The sequence below is a fragment of the Antennarius striatus genome, chromosome 2 (assembly GCF_040054535.1).
Source record: "Antennarius striatus isolate MH-2024 chromosome 2, ASM4005453v1, whole genome shotgun sequence".
NCBI lineage: Eukaryota > Metazoa > Chordata > Actinopteri > Lophiiformes > Antennariidae > Antennarius > Antennarius striatus.
Genome location: NC_090777.1, coordinates 7,073,523 through 7,089,243, shown reverse-complemented (window position 1 = coordinate 7,089,243; position 15,721 = coordinate 7,073,523).

Sequence of the window (15,721 nt, the reverse complement as noted above, 5' to 3'; positions counted from 1 at the left end):
TACGTGAAGGTGCACAGGTGAAGAAGCATGTACAGGCAGGATGGAACAGGTGGAGAAAATTGTCTGGTCTAGACAATTTTGTTTGGTCTAGAGACAGTGTCACTGAGGAAAAGACAGGAGACAGAGCTGGAGGTGGCCGAAATGAGGATGCTGAGGTTCTCTTTGGGAGTGACCAGTAAGGATAGCATCAGGAAATAGTACATCAGAGGGACAGCACATGTTAGAGGTTTTGGAGATGAAGTCAGAGGCCAGACTGAGGTTGTTTGGACATATCCAGAGGAGAGATAGTGAATATATTGGTAGAAGGATGCTGAGTTTTGAACAGCCTGGCAGGAGGCCTAGAGGGCGACCAAAGAGAAAGTTTATGGATGTAGTGAAAGAGGACATGAAGGTAGTTGGTGTGAGAGAAGGGGATGCAGAAGACAGGGTTAGATGGAGGCAATTGATTTGCTGTGGCGACCCCTGAGGGGAAAAGCCGAAAGGAAAAGCTTATACCTTAGTGAGCACTGTATTTTGTATTCTGCATTATACTATAAGTCATGTGTATTGTGTATTATAATTTACCATGTATTGTATGTTGTGCATTATGTTTTGTTCACATATATTTGTATATCAATAAATCCTATCAATTCTTCGTCTTTGTTCACGCCTTGTAATCTGTACAGATAAAAAAAGCCTACAGCATTTAGTATTTAGTTTACTGAAAGATTGAATGCTGAGCATGGCTGAAGAAGTGTATTTTGGTCCTCCCAACTCCCATTTACAGCCCTCCTTGTAGGAGCAAGCAGGAGTGGTAAATCATTCTTTGTCAAACAGCTTCTTCAAAATATGGAACATACTCTCTAGACTCTAGGGTTGAGCTGGGTACACATTTCAGACGAGTATCCGGTACGGATAATGCATTTTTGACAAGTACAAGCACAATATGAGTAAAATCGTCAAAACTCATGCTCCTAAAATTCTCTAAACTGCCTTCACGCTCTGTGATGATCCAGCCACACGCAGCGCCCGCCCCTCCCTACGGAGACTGCAGCCAGACCAGAGCTGGCTGTCGCTGTCCCATTCTTGCACTCACAGATATTGGGCCTATATCACAAAGCAGGTTTAGTGGAAAACCTGGGTAAGTTACCCTGAAATCAGGGAAAACCAGGGTTTTTGGTTTCACAAAGGGAGGTAACTTAAAGGGACTGTAAAGTTAATTTTAAGTGACATATGTTATTCATCATTATGAAAAATAGAAGAAAAAATAAATTTTATATGTGTAGCATTGTTAGGTCAAAAAAAGCTTGAAATCTGTGCTGCAGCAGCTTCCGTATTCAGTGGTCATGTGGGCGTGCGTCATACGCCACTGGGGCCAAACATAGCAGCCATAAGAAACAATGCAATTCTAGACGCGATTAACACCAAAAATATCATGGTTACCTCTCCAAGGAACCATTACCTTATCGTGGTGGAGAGGTTTGTGTGCCCTAAGGATCCTGGGAGCTATGTTGTCGGGAGTCTTGTACTCCTGGTAGGGTCACCCAAGGCAAACAGGTCTCAGGTGAAGGGCCAGACAAAAAATGGTTCAGAAGATCCCATGAAAAACGGAAAAGGGAAAAATGTGACCCTGCCCGGAGGAAGCCCGGGGCCCACGTCTGGAGCCAGGCCTGGACGGAGGGCCCGTCAGCGAGCGCCTGGTGGCCGGGTCTGCCACAGGGCCCGGCCGGGCTCAGCCCGAAAAGGCAACGTGGATTCTTCCCAACCCTGTGGACCCACCACCCGCAGGGCAGACCGATGGGGTCGGGTGCGCTGCCATATGGGTGGCAGTGACGACAGGGGGTCACGACGGACCAGACCCGGGCAGCAGAAGTTGGCTTTGGGGACGTGGAATGTCACCTCACTGGCGGGGAAGGAGCCGGAACTTGTGTTGGAGGTGGAGCGTTACCAGTTGGATCTGGTGGGGCTTACCTCCACGCATAGCCTTGGTTCTGGATCCAAACTCCTGGATAGGGGTTGGACCTTGTTTTACTCCGGAGTTGCGTCAGGCGTGAGGCGCAGGGCGGGTGTGGAGATACTCACAAGCCCCCGGCTGAGTGCCGCTGTGTTGGAGTTTACCCCTGTGGATGAGAGGGTCACTTCCCTACGCCTTAAGGCTGTGGGGGGGAAAACTCTGACTGTTGTTTGTGCATATGCACCAAATATCAGTTCAGAGTATTCGGCCTTCTTGGGGTCCCTAAATGGGGTCCTTGAAGGGATCCCTGCAGGGGACTCCATTGTACTCCTGGGGGACTTCAACGCACACGTCGGCAATGATGGAGACACTTGGAGGGGCGTGATTGGGAGGAATGGCCTCCCTGATCTGAACCCGAGCTGTGTTATGTTGTTGGACTTCTGTGCTAGTCACGGATTGTTCATAACTAACACCATGTTCGAACACAAGGATGCTCATAAGTGTACCTGGTACCAGAGCACCCTGGGTCGGAGGTCAATGATTGATCTTGTGATCGTATCATCTGATCTTCGACCGTGTGTTTTGGACACTCGGGTGAAGAGAGGGGCAGAGCTGTCAAGTGATCACCACCTGGTGGTGAGTTGGGTCCGTTGGCGGAGGAAACCTTTGGATAGACCTGGTAAGCCCAAACGAGTAGTGCGGGTGAACTGGGAACATCTGGAGGAGGACTCTGTCCGTGAGGCCTTCAACTCACACCTCCGAAGGAGCTTCTCATGCATCCCTGTGGAGGCTGGGGGCATTGAACCTGAATGGTCGATGTTCAAAACTTCCATTGCTGAAGCTGCAGCTGAAAGCTGTGGTCTCAAGGTCTTGGGTGCCTCAAGGGGCGGTAACCCTCGGACCCCGGTGCTCAGGGAAGCCGTCCGACTGAAGAAGGAGGCCTTCAGGGGCATGTTGTCCCTGGGGACTCCTGAAGCAGTTGCAGGGTACCGACGGGCCAAAAGGACTGCAGCCTCAGCTGTGATGGAGGCAAAACAGAGGGTGTGGGAGGAGTTCGGAGAGGCCATGGAGAAGGACTATCGGACGGCACCAAACTTGTTGTGGAGGACTGTCCGACACCTCAGGAGGGGGAAACGGGGAACCATCCAAGCTGTATACAGCAAAGATGGGACACTGTTGACCTCGACTGAGGAGGTTGTCGGTCGGTGGAAGGAACACTTTGAGGAACTCCTGAATCCAACTACCCCAACTGACCCGTCCTCTGTTGCAGAGGCAGAGCTGGAGGATGATGGGGGATCAGAGTCAATCTCTCGGGATGAAGTCACCGAGGTAGTTAAACAACTGCACGGTGGCAAAGCCCCGGGTGTTGATGAGATTCGCCCGGAAATGCTGAAGGCTCTGGGTGTTGAGGGGCTGTCGTGGATGACACACCTCTTTAACATTGCGTGGAAGTCTGGGACAGTGCCAAAAGAGTGGCAGACTGGGGTGGTGGTTCCTCTTTTTAAAAAGGGGGACCAGAGGGTGTGTGCCAATTACAGGGGCATCACACTCCTCAGCCTCCCTGGGAAAGTTTACTCCAAGGTGCTGGAAAGGAGGGTCCGGCCGATTGTCGAGCCTCAGATTGAGGAGGAACAATGTGGGTTCCGTCCTGGTCGTGGAACAACGGACCAGCTTTTTACTCTCACAGGGATCCTACAGGGGGCTTGGGAGTATGCCCATCCAGTCTACATGTGTTTTGTAGACTTGGAGAAGGCATATGATCGTGTCCCCAGGGATATACTGTGGGAAGTACTGCGGGAGTATGGGGTGAGGGGGCCTCTCCTCAGGGCCATCCAATCCCTGTACGCCCAAAGTGAGAGCTGCCTTCGGGTTCTCGGCAGTAAGTCAAACTTGTTCCGAGTAGCTGTTGGCCTTCGCCAGGGCTGCGCTTTATCACCAATTCTGTTTGTGATTTTCATGGACAGGATATCGAGGCGTAGTCGTGGTGAGGAGGCTTTACAGTTTGGTGGCCTGAGGATTGCATCGCTGCTTTTTGCAGATGATGTGGTCCTGTTTGTGTCGTCAGCCTGTGACCTGTAGCGCTCACTGGTCCGGTTTGCAGCCGAGTGTGAAGCGGCGGGGATGAGGATTAGCACCTCCAAATCTGAGGCCATGGTCCTCAGCAGGAAACCGGTGGAATGCCTTCTCCAAGTGGGGAATGAGGTCCTTCCACAAGTGAAGGAGTTTAAGTATCTTGGGGTCCTGTTCACGAGTGAGGGAACAATGGAGCGTGAGTTTGGACGGAGAATTGGGGCAGCAGGAGCGGTATTGCAGTCTCTTTACCGCACTGTTGTCACAAAGAGGGAGCTAAGCCGAGAGGCAAAGCTCTCCATCTACCGTTCAATCTTCGTTCCTACCCTCACCTATGGTCATGAGCGATGGGTCATGACCGAAAGAACGAGATCGCGGATACAAGCAGCTGAAATGGGCTTTCTCAGGCGGATAGCTGGTGTCTCCCTTAGAGATAAGGTGAGAAACACTGCTGTTCGCGAGGGGCTTAGAGAGAGTAGAGCCGCTGCTCCTTCGCGTGGAAAGGAGTCAGTTGAGGTGGTTTGGGCATCTGGTGCGGATGCCTCCGGGACGCCTCCCTAGGGAGGTGTTTCTGGCACGTCCAGCTGGGAAGAGACCTCGGGGCAGACCCAGGACCAGGTGGAGGGATTATATCTCAACACTGGCCTGGGAACGCCTTGGGATCCCCCAGTCAGAGCTGGTGGATATGGCCGGGGAAAGGGAAGTTTGGGGCTCCCTGTTGAAGCTGCTGCCCCCGCGACCCGATTCCGGATAAGCGGTGGAAGATGGATGGATGGATATCATGGTTACCTGTGCAGTGAACGGTTGTGTCAACAGAACAGCAAAAAGAATCGACTTTCAAATAAATTCACTGTGGAATTAGTAACAACTACAGTTGTTATTAATTCCACACAGTCTAATAGTAATAAATGGCGGATTGTCTTTGTGGTGGGGTTTCGTTTTTCTTAAGGACAGGAGACAGTGTAAAATATTTATTTGTCAATTCAAATCATGTATTGGTTGAGTAGCAGTACAATAATATCATCAATAGGTTGAGTATGAGTCTAATAATATCATCAAAAGGTTGACAGACAGACAGGTTCAACAAATATTTATCTAAGAATGATGAGAGCTCTGGAGACGATGAAAAAAATCCTCCGGAGTGTTGTTGCAGAGTACTCTGGGTAGATGAAAACTTCAAATACAAACCAAAATAATGAATCACATCTCTTTTTATACTCTAAAGGCGTAACTATGGGAGGTGTGAATCAGTTGTTTAACTTCATTCCCTCTGCTCTCCACTAACCTTTTCCCCATTTTCAGTAGGTGCATCATGACCTCAAGAAGTTTAGCAGAGACGTTTAGTTGACAGTTTCACAAGGCTGAGGACATAACCTAATCAGTCACGCGGACATTTAGTGCATACAAAATTATTAACAGATACTGACATTTACGCAAACACTTCTAAAAACAGATTAGATTCTTGCAGAATCTTTCATGACCTCGAGACTTCCTGGGGCCATTTCTCCCAAGTGCTGAAAGATTAGACACACACACACACACTCTAGATTTTTGGGTCAAGAAATGATATTATTTTATTATATTATTATATTATTTTATTGTATTATTTTATTGTATTAAAAACTTTCCACCACATATTCTTCCCAGATTGTATTCTACAGAATGACAGGTCCTTGTCTTTGCGTTTTTTTGCTCTTCTGTTGACACAACCGTTCACCGCACAGGTAACCATGATACTTTTGGTGTTAATCGCGTCTAGAATTGCATTGTTTCTTATGGCTGCTAAGCTATATTTGGCCCCAGTGACGTATGACGCCCACGTGACCACTGAATGCGGAAGGTGCTGCGGCGCAGATTTTAAGCTTTTTTGACCAAATGGATACACACATAAAATTTATTTTTTCTAATATTTTTCATAATGATGAATGACATATATGTCACTTAAAATTAACTTTACTGTCCCTTTCACCACGATTTAGAGCAGTTAACTGAACCTCTGGGTTTGTTACCGCAGTAACAGACTCTCTGAAGCTAACCTGGCCAGGAGCAGGTTTTATTCCTCAAACCCAGGGTTTCCTCTGACTCCGCCCCCTTTCACCGCCACTCATGCAGCTTAATTTCCTGGTTCTGTCAGACGGAGAGTTTTACCAACGTAAGGTTTTATAAATGACTCTGTATTTTAGAGGTATTTTTGAGGCAAACATGGCACGACCGTTTGAGGAGGATCCCATTTGTGAAGGTTCAGCATTAATTCAGTCAGTCATCTTCAGATTACCACCGCCATATCCGCCGCAGCGGGTCACGGGGAGCCGGAGCCTATCTCGGCGGCACAGGGCGTGAGGCGGGTGACACTCCGGGCACGACGCCAGTGCACCGCGGAGCCACACACGAAGACATACAACTCATACCTACGGGCAATTTGGAACGGCCACTCAACCTGAAGCGTATGCTTTTGGAGGTGGGAGGAAGCCGGAGAACCCGGAGGGAACCCACGCAGACACGGGGAGAGCATGCGAACTCCGCACAGAGCGGGACTCGAATCCGGGTCCCGAATCCGGGTCCGCCGTGTTGTAAGGCGGCAGCGCTAACCACTGCGCCACCGTGCCTCCCAGCATTAATTCACAGAGAATTAAATGTTTGTGTCGCATTCATATGTCCTGTCACATCCAGACTGTTCTGTTTGATCGGTACTTGTTCAGTGCGCCTCAGCTTGAAACTTTTACCCCAGTTTTTCAATTTCGATGGAGATAAACCCGTCAGAACATCAAGGAGGAGCTCCACAGGATTGCAGGTGAATGATGTAGAAATCTGATGAATGAATTTGAAATCATATTGTCTTAATGGAATTGGATTAGTAACTTAAATTTCCTTTAGGATTTCTCAATGTAATTGGCTGCATAGATGGTACCCACATTCCCATCAAGGTACATGTAGACTGAACACTATTTCAACATGTTAAAGACCGCATCACAGGTAAACTAACATCCGCACAGATCATGTGGGTTGCGGCAGACTACATTTCAGATGTGGAGGTCTGAGTCTGTTCCTGACTCTTGAATGTTTGGTCTTACCTGATCAACAGACTGTAACTTGGTCAGTAACCTAAGGATTTACACAATAATTCACTTGTCTTCATTGTTTAATCCACTCTAATGAATCCACAACAACACAGGAAAGGAGCCTACGTCACCTCAGGATGATTCCTGCTATCCAGGATGGTAAGTAGTGACAGACACCATCTGCCACAATCATAGACTAAGTTACCATCACCACCATCACAGCGGGCACTAAAAACATACAATATGCAATTCCATTGATCATCTTTATTATTCAAATACAAAGTTAGTTTTTGAATTGTTACAATAGTTAACATTCTAGTACTTAACGTTCTAATAGTTAACATGATTCCCCTGTGACCATTACCCACCTCTAACTTGTGCTCCAATGTGGTTGAAAATTTTTAATACAATAAAATAATAAAATAATATAGTAAAATAATATCATTTAATTGAACCAAAGATCTGGAGTTTTGTGTGTGTCATATTATTCAGCTCTTGTGAAGGTAGCCCCAGGATGTCTCGAGGTCATGAAGACGCTGCATGAAAATAATTCCTGTTAGACCATATTTGGAAATGCTTGCATGACTGTCGGTATCCTTGGAAGAAGTTAGACACTGACAGAAGCAGCTAGTCAGATCATTTCATATACTGTACTTGAAATTAGAATGTATTCTTCTGCACAGGGTCATCCAAAGAATGTCTGCGGCAGATCCTCACAGGGTTCGCGTGACTGATTATATTATGTCATCAAATAGTTTTGTGAAACTGTCGACTTAATATTTTTGGTAACGTCTGGAGGTCTTGACGTACCAACTGAAAGCCCATAAAGAACTGGTTGAAAGCAGATGGGCCGAGGTTAATACTTCCCCCTAGTCACACCTTTAGGGTATAAAAAGATATGTGATCCATTTCCTAGTTTGTACTTCAAGTTTTTTCCTGTACTAAGAATATTCTGCAACAACACATAGGAGGACTTTTTTCATCGTCTCCAGAGCTCTCATCATGCTTATATAAGTATTTGTTGAACTTGTCTGTTTGTTGAACCTGTCTGTCTGTCAATATCATCGATGATATTATTGGACTCATACTCAACCTGTGAATGATATTATTGTACTGCTACTCAACCTATACATGATTTGAATTGACAAAATATCTTGTATTTTACACTGTCTCCTGTCCTTAAGAAAAACGAAACCCCCACCACAAAGGGGCGTCACGAACAGGATCCTACTTCTGACACTACAAAGTGGTGTCACGAACAGAGATGGTTTCAAGACTCCATCCGCCGCCCATTTGCCTCTCCTCTAGGCAGACAGACTGCACTGCGCGCAAACATAAGGCAAGCTTTTTGGCTTAAATAATGCATTACTGTCTGCCTGGAAGAGATGCATTTGTCTGAATATATGTTGTTTGTCTGCTTAATATCTGTTTGCTTTGCGTGAAAATATTTGTCTACTGTTTTCTCCTATTAAATGGGTGACTTTCAATAAACTTTAGAAAACAAAAATAAAAAGGTGAAGGTTGAGGTATTAAAAGACAGTCTATTCGGCGAGAAAGTTCTGTAAAGATGTCAGATCCAATATTGAATTGGTAAATTATGGGTCTTTGGTTATTGGCTGACAGTCCATTTGCACACATAAATTATTTGTTTGACTGTTAATGTCCAACGTTTTTCGTCCTGGTGGGGCACAGCGGTAAAAGTCCACGGGTGGCCTTTGTTTGAATCGTTAAAGAACAAACAAAGCTTCGAAAGCCACAATAAAATTAGAGACTTGTTTGCTGTGGAGGACGGAAGTTCAAATCGGGTGCCATACGGTTTTCTAACTTCAGGGTTGGTGGAATCGTGTGTAACTGCGCCTATGAGGTCATAACGTCTTGATGAAGAGTTTTGACGATGTTCAGGCAGGTTTCCATAGGTGACGTGGTGATAAACACATGGAGTGCGTCAATGATCGATTCATCTCCGGTCATTGCGTAGAGCCTTGAGCTGGATTCCCATGTGGAGTGTGAAGTACGGCCGGTCCACCTGAGATCTCTGTAAATATTTGTCCGGACTGGGGTGGGATAATTTTTATGTTCCTGTTAGACTCTTTCTAGTGCCATACAAATTGCTTAAGTGCTTGTGGAGATTGATAAATTGGTGATTTGCCTATAAATACCTGTCTATTTGTTCTTTGTCTGCTCTATTCTCTATTCGTCTCTCTCTCTCACCCCCTCCCCTTGGCCTCACACCCTACTTCTCTGTTTATCTGACAAGGAATTTGGCTGTGGTGTGTGTGTGTGTGTGTGTGTGTGTGTGTGTGTGTGTGTGTGTGTGTGTGTGTGTGTGTGTGTGTGTGTGTGTGTGTGTGTGTGTGCGTGTTAGTGCTGAGTGATAAACCGTCATATTTTTATGTGGAATACTTTGGTGTAGTGGTATCGAGTGTGTAAAAGGTTAAATAGATTTTTGAGTTGTTGGTAAATAAACTTTAGATTCTTTCATGATATTGTGGTGTGAATGAGCAGCGCTGCTATTTTTTATTTTTTATATTTTGTTAGAGAAAGCCAATGGTTGCCTTTCTCTCTTTGTTTGAGTTTGATTGCGTTAGACGCAGTTAAAGATTTATCCGAAAGCCCCCAATAATTGATATTAACTGTTATCTCTAATATTTTCATTTGTTGCACAATGTATTTTTCAATTTTTTTTACTGACAATTCAGAGTAAGCGTGGAATTAATTTCTCTAATAGTGGGTAAGGCTTAGATGTTTGGGGTTGGAGGCTATCCAACTTAAGAATACTGTTTTGGATTCATGTTGGAGGTTATCCAATTTACAAACGCCATTTTGTGAAAAACATTCATGTGGAGTTAAAAGTCATTTTTGTCAGAAAATTGGGTTGTTTGATAAGTGTGTCACTTCATATCCAATCCAATCCAAACTTTATTTGTTGAGCACTTTACCACAACCGCAGTCGACCAAAGTGCTGTACAGGCGAATGAATAAAAAAGAACAAACATTATAGATAAAAGACAAAATGGCTCAAATATTATAAGTAAAGTTAATCAATTAAAAACATAAAACATAAAATATGGATAAAAAGTAAGATAAAATAAAATCTGGTGTCTATCTAGATGTTAAAAGCCAAGGAGAAGAGGTAGGTCTTCACACGAGATTTAAAAACAGACAGAGAAGAGGCCTGTCTTTACTGTCTTCATACAGTAGATGCTCACTGAAACAATTCTGTCTGAGCTTGGCATAAATTAACATAAAATAGCATATATTAGCATAGACTAGCATACATTGGCGTGTTAGCATATTAGCTTAGCATGTTAGCATATTATCTTAGCATATTAGCTTAGAATGTTTTGTATGTTAGCTTAGAATGTTAGCTTAGCATAAAATAACATATTTAAATGAATATTCTTTAATATAGTAGCTTTGGATAGCATAATAAGCTTAGCATTACTTAGCTTATCATTGTTAATTGTGAACGACTGGTTGTTTTGGTGTCACACCCCCTGTCCTGTGATTGGTGTTTTGACAGGCGGGGAAAGAGCCCTCCCGCAGCAGCTGGAGCTCATGGACAAGGACAACAGTTTTACTAGAGACAGGGAGTCATTTTATTTTGAAAAAAAGGGTAACATTCCATTCAGGAACGTGCCAACTCAAAGTAGAGAGGAATATTTCACCACTGAGCCTTAAGCTCAGGAGAAATGTTAAAGAAAACACAAAATAAGCCATCAATTACAAATATTGCAGCTAGTACAGCTAGTCAACAAGCTCTGTGGCATATAAAAGAGGAGTGTTAAAAACTGAAGAGGGAGGAGAAATAGATGATGCATGTCAAACTCATATTTGGATTAAAATGACAATAATAGGGAGAGAGAGGGACAGACAGAAAAGATAGAGTGGAGTATGAGATGAGAAAGGAACTAGAAGAAGTAAGACAAGAAAGAGAAGCGGAAGTTGTAAGTGAGAGAGAGGGGATATCAGCTGTCCCTGTTGGAAGATCACGAGAGCAAAAGAAAGTTGATAAGGAAGACAGTGGAGGTTGTTGAAGAAAGAGCAAAGTCAAGTAGGGAAAGAGTGGAGACAGAGAGATGTTGCCACTTCTATGCGAAATGCCAAAAGAAATTTACTGATTTAGAAACTGATTATGAAAATACAGTTACAATTCGCACAAGCTCAACTGTCAATTATCAAGACTAAAACCAAGACACAAATAACTCCTTGTCCCAAACTGGGCAGGAAGATGTGCAGGAAGATGTGCAAGTGACTGAGCGAATGGGAACTGCAGTCCGTTTGCTGGGAAAGGGGGCACGTGTTGCCACACTTCATCTACCAGACCAGCCAGAGCCGACCAAGGTTTTGATCTCCCTCCACCGGCTGGTGAAGGTGCCACTCCAGACCCTGATCTGGAAACAGAGGTTGCAGCTCTTGCAACCCCATTATGTTTTGGTGTGAGAGGAAAAGAAAAGGAAAAGATGAAAAGGAGGAAAAGATGAGTGAGGCGTCCCTCTACAACGCGCACAGCGGCGGTGGGGACTCCTGCCAGAAGCTCACCCACCGGTGTGAGGGGAAGTCTGACTACAAAGGGTGGTGGATGTATAGATTCCACTCGTCTCGATGTCAGTGAAGCAGGGAGATCCTCACACCATTAGGAATTGGGCTCTAGGGGAATGTCCTTATTGCCGTACAGCCAAGTACGGGACGAGTACACTGTGAAGGACTGATAACTTTGTGTCACCAAGAATTTTTTCAGTGATAATTCATAAACTCACTACTACATATTGTTCAGTTTTTCAGTAATCTTTGCTTTTCAGTAATAAGAATGCCATAAGTTCATAATTCATATTAGAAGTGTGTTTACTTGATTGAGCAGTAGTTCAAAATCCTATTAAAAACCTTTTTTTTAAAATAAATAATGAATTAAAATAAATTATGATTGATCAGTATCTTAAAATCATTTTAAATTTTAAAATAAATAAATAATTAAAATAAATTATTAATCATTTTAAAATTAAAATTTAAATAGATGAAATGTTCATGTTCAAATGTTTTGGAGGCTACTAAGCTTGGATTGTCTTCTCTGCAGGCTAAGAAAGCGATCGCTCAGAGGAATTTTTCCCCAAGAATGCAGTCATCGGGGTTTTCGCCTCCGTCTGTAGTGGAAGAATAGTGAGATAGTAGCCATAGATCTGCGCCATCTTTGTTAAAAATTGGATTGTTGCATTTTATTAAATTTACCAGTTTTGGTCCATGACTTAAAAGCCATGGAAGGGGGGAATGTGGTGGACCAGTATTTACACCAGTATTTATTTATTTTTTAAATTTTACATACTTGTTATAATCCCCGCAGGGAAATTAGTAGCACTCTTTAGTTAGTTCAAATCAAATCTTACATATATATGTGTGCACAGGCCCTGAACACAAACACACACATGGGGCCTGTACGCCTGCAGAGGAGGTAGAGTGGCGGCAGCTCCTTTATTGGTGTGCCCCAAATGAGCAACTTGTAAGGGGGAGGGCGCCTTGCTCAAGGGTGCCTCGGCAGTGCTCCGGAGGTGAGCTGACACCTCCCACTGTCAGTGATCTTTTTGGGCGGGAGCGGGACTCGAACCGCCGATCTTTGAAACATTGGACGACCCGCTCTACCCCGCGCTCTACCCCGCGCTCTACCACTGAGCCACTGCCCCTGCCCACTGCCCTATGTCCAGATCTGCCCTACTAATCTGGAGGTTCTAGTAAACCATTTCTGTTTTCTGTATTTTTTTAGAAAATGAATTCTATAAACTTTTTCAGCAGATAGATGGGACTACATGAGGAGGACATTTAAACATAGTTGCATATGAATTCCACAGAATGAACCGCTGGTGGTCACTGAGTGTCTATTTCACCGTGATAATCTTTGCAGTTGGGACCCTTCTGCTACTGTCCATCCATGCTCTGTTAAAAAAGGATGAAAATTTGTTTATACTTCAGTAGAGGATAAATGTCACACTCTGTATTCCACCAGAATGTGAAGCAATGAGAAGAGAACAATCAGTCACATAAAATATTAGATATTTCTTGTTAATTTTTTCCTTTTCATCAATTAGTAACTCCTGTCTGTATCATATGACTAAAACAAACAGAAAATAAAACTTGGAATATCTTAAAGCACTTATAAGCAATACAATGCCACATTGATGTATTGATGTAAGAACTAAAGCAGTTTTGGCTATTAATGTGTCAAGGAAACCATGCAAAGGAGCTACATGTCAGCTCTTGATTTCAGTTCTTAGTTAATACTGGTATATGCAGTATGAATGACAGTATGAATATTCTTTTCAGCTGTTTTTGTAACGTGCATATGCAGATTTACTGTTTTATTTACATAACATTAAAACTTTTAAATATATTTCCTTATTTAACACAACTTGATATAGATAAGACCGGATTTATTTATGGGAAGAGCGTTCACTTCATATTTACTGTATAATGTCAAACATGATGAGGATGAGGAGGATCCCGAATGAGATGATGCAGAAGTCTGACCTGTGTGAGTTTTTTTATCCCTTTTTTCTCAGCTGCTGACATATGCTCTTCTCCCCCGCTGGATTGCACCTAAATAAAATAAATTAATGAACTATTATTCAAGCCGTTCACCTACGTAATTTTAACGTGAGTGCAACGGACTACGTTTAAACTTACGCATTGACTTGAGCAGCAATGCAGTCCCATGCCATTTCCCTCTTCTTTGAAGCTGCAACACTGTTCCTCTTTCTTCTGAAAATGTCCTCGAAGTCTGCATATGCAAATATTAAAAAATTAAATCTGTACTTCGACTTCTGTAAAGTGCTACTTTGCGCTTCTTGTCCGTCGTCATGGTTAAATCGCTAAACTGCAGGTCAACATACTCTGGGTTAACAAAACTAACCCTGAAAAGCGTTTGTGAAACCAAACTCCTCGGTTTTCCAAGTTCAGGGAAAGTCAACCCAGAACCACAGGTTTACCTCAGGGTATGTTAACCCGGCCTTCATGAAATGGGCCCATTCACTCTCACCAGTCAAGGAATACGTTCAGCTGACATAAAGCGTACATATGAAATAATGAAGGCAGAAATCAAGAGGTGAAATTATCACTCATCCCCAGCCTTGTAAGAGACAAAGGCTGGATACGTTCTCTCTCTTTCACACACACACACACACACACACACACACACACACACACACACACACACAACTTCCCCTGCTCAAGCTATGTCGTCAGAAGTCGAGGCCAAACCGGTAATCTGAATGAGATGGAAGTGACTGACTCTGTATCCATTGCAGGATGTAACACCCCTGCATTTTACTCACTGTAGGTTAGTGAATGCCGAATAGGAAAAATAGGGACGGTGCTCAACAGCCAGTTAAATGAACAGTACTCAAACACTTTGGCTTACCTTTCCCATGTTTCATTTAGACTGCGATAGTTTCGCTCACTGCAATCTCTCATTGTCTATGACGATTGTTGGGAAACAGCTTATGTCCTGTCTGTAAGCATCTGTTGTCATCACAATTATTTTTTGTCCCATTTGCAAACACTGTGTGTTTTAAATTCTAAATACATAATGAACAACAGAGTCACTGTAGGCCGACTGAAAAAGCGGCTCAGCGCAGAGAATCAACAGTGATTAACAAGAGAGACAAACACTAGAAAAATAAGAGCTAAATACGTTGTAATAAAGTTAAGGAAAGTTGAAAAAGTTCCAGATGGAATGCAAGTGCTTGCGTGTTCAAGTGGCTCATGCAAGTAAAACGCATGTGAATGTGAGGGGTGAGAGTTGTGTTGATAGAGGCATCTCAGAGGGGGTAGGGGGTAGAGATAGAGGGCGCTCAGAGGGGGAAGCGGTGAGGAGATCGGGAGCTGAGAGCCACGCCCTACTAACATCGAGCGTTTGGGGGCGGAGGTGATTTCATCAACATTCAATCAAAGTCTTGCCCCCCACGGATCACTGGGGGGCAAGACATTTCAAGTACAGTGTAGTTGGACATCTGGCAGCTGAATGACATGAATTAGAAAAAGCATAATATGGGACCTTTAAATAGTTTTAAAGTACATGGTTTCTGATCAGACATTTTAGCAGTTTTAACATCTGATATATACATTTAGCATATTTCTGAATAAACTTTGTGATATAGGCATCATTCTTTTTCAAATTATAAGAATACAGTCTCATTATTTATTGAAAAGTAAGTCCTTTGAAGCGCTGACATAGGAAGAATATAAAGTGGGCACCGCACACTGCTGAATCATCATCTTGAACTTATTGTTCAAGATGATTTTGTGAATTCCAGAGTGAATTCCAGTCCTCCTTTTAAACTTCTCGAACCACCAACGCAATGCCTTAAACTCTTGGTGTTTTATGGCTTCCTTTTGTTTTAATAACATGCCGATTGTAGATGCATTACGGCCATATTCTTTGACAAGATCAACCAAACGCATTCCTTTTTCATGCTTTTCTATTATCTCTTGCTTTGTTTTTATGGACAAAAAAACTCTTTTCTTTTCCTGTTTTCTCCGTTACTTTCTTGGGGTCCATAGCGAATACTCTAAAAGTTAATATAGTTACGTAAAACTATCAGAACACGTCAATTGTCGAGGGCGGAATGACGATGGCACTGCATAGACACCTATCTAGCTACATACAGAGGTA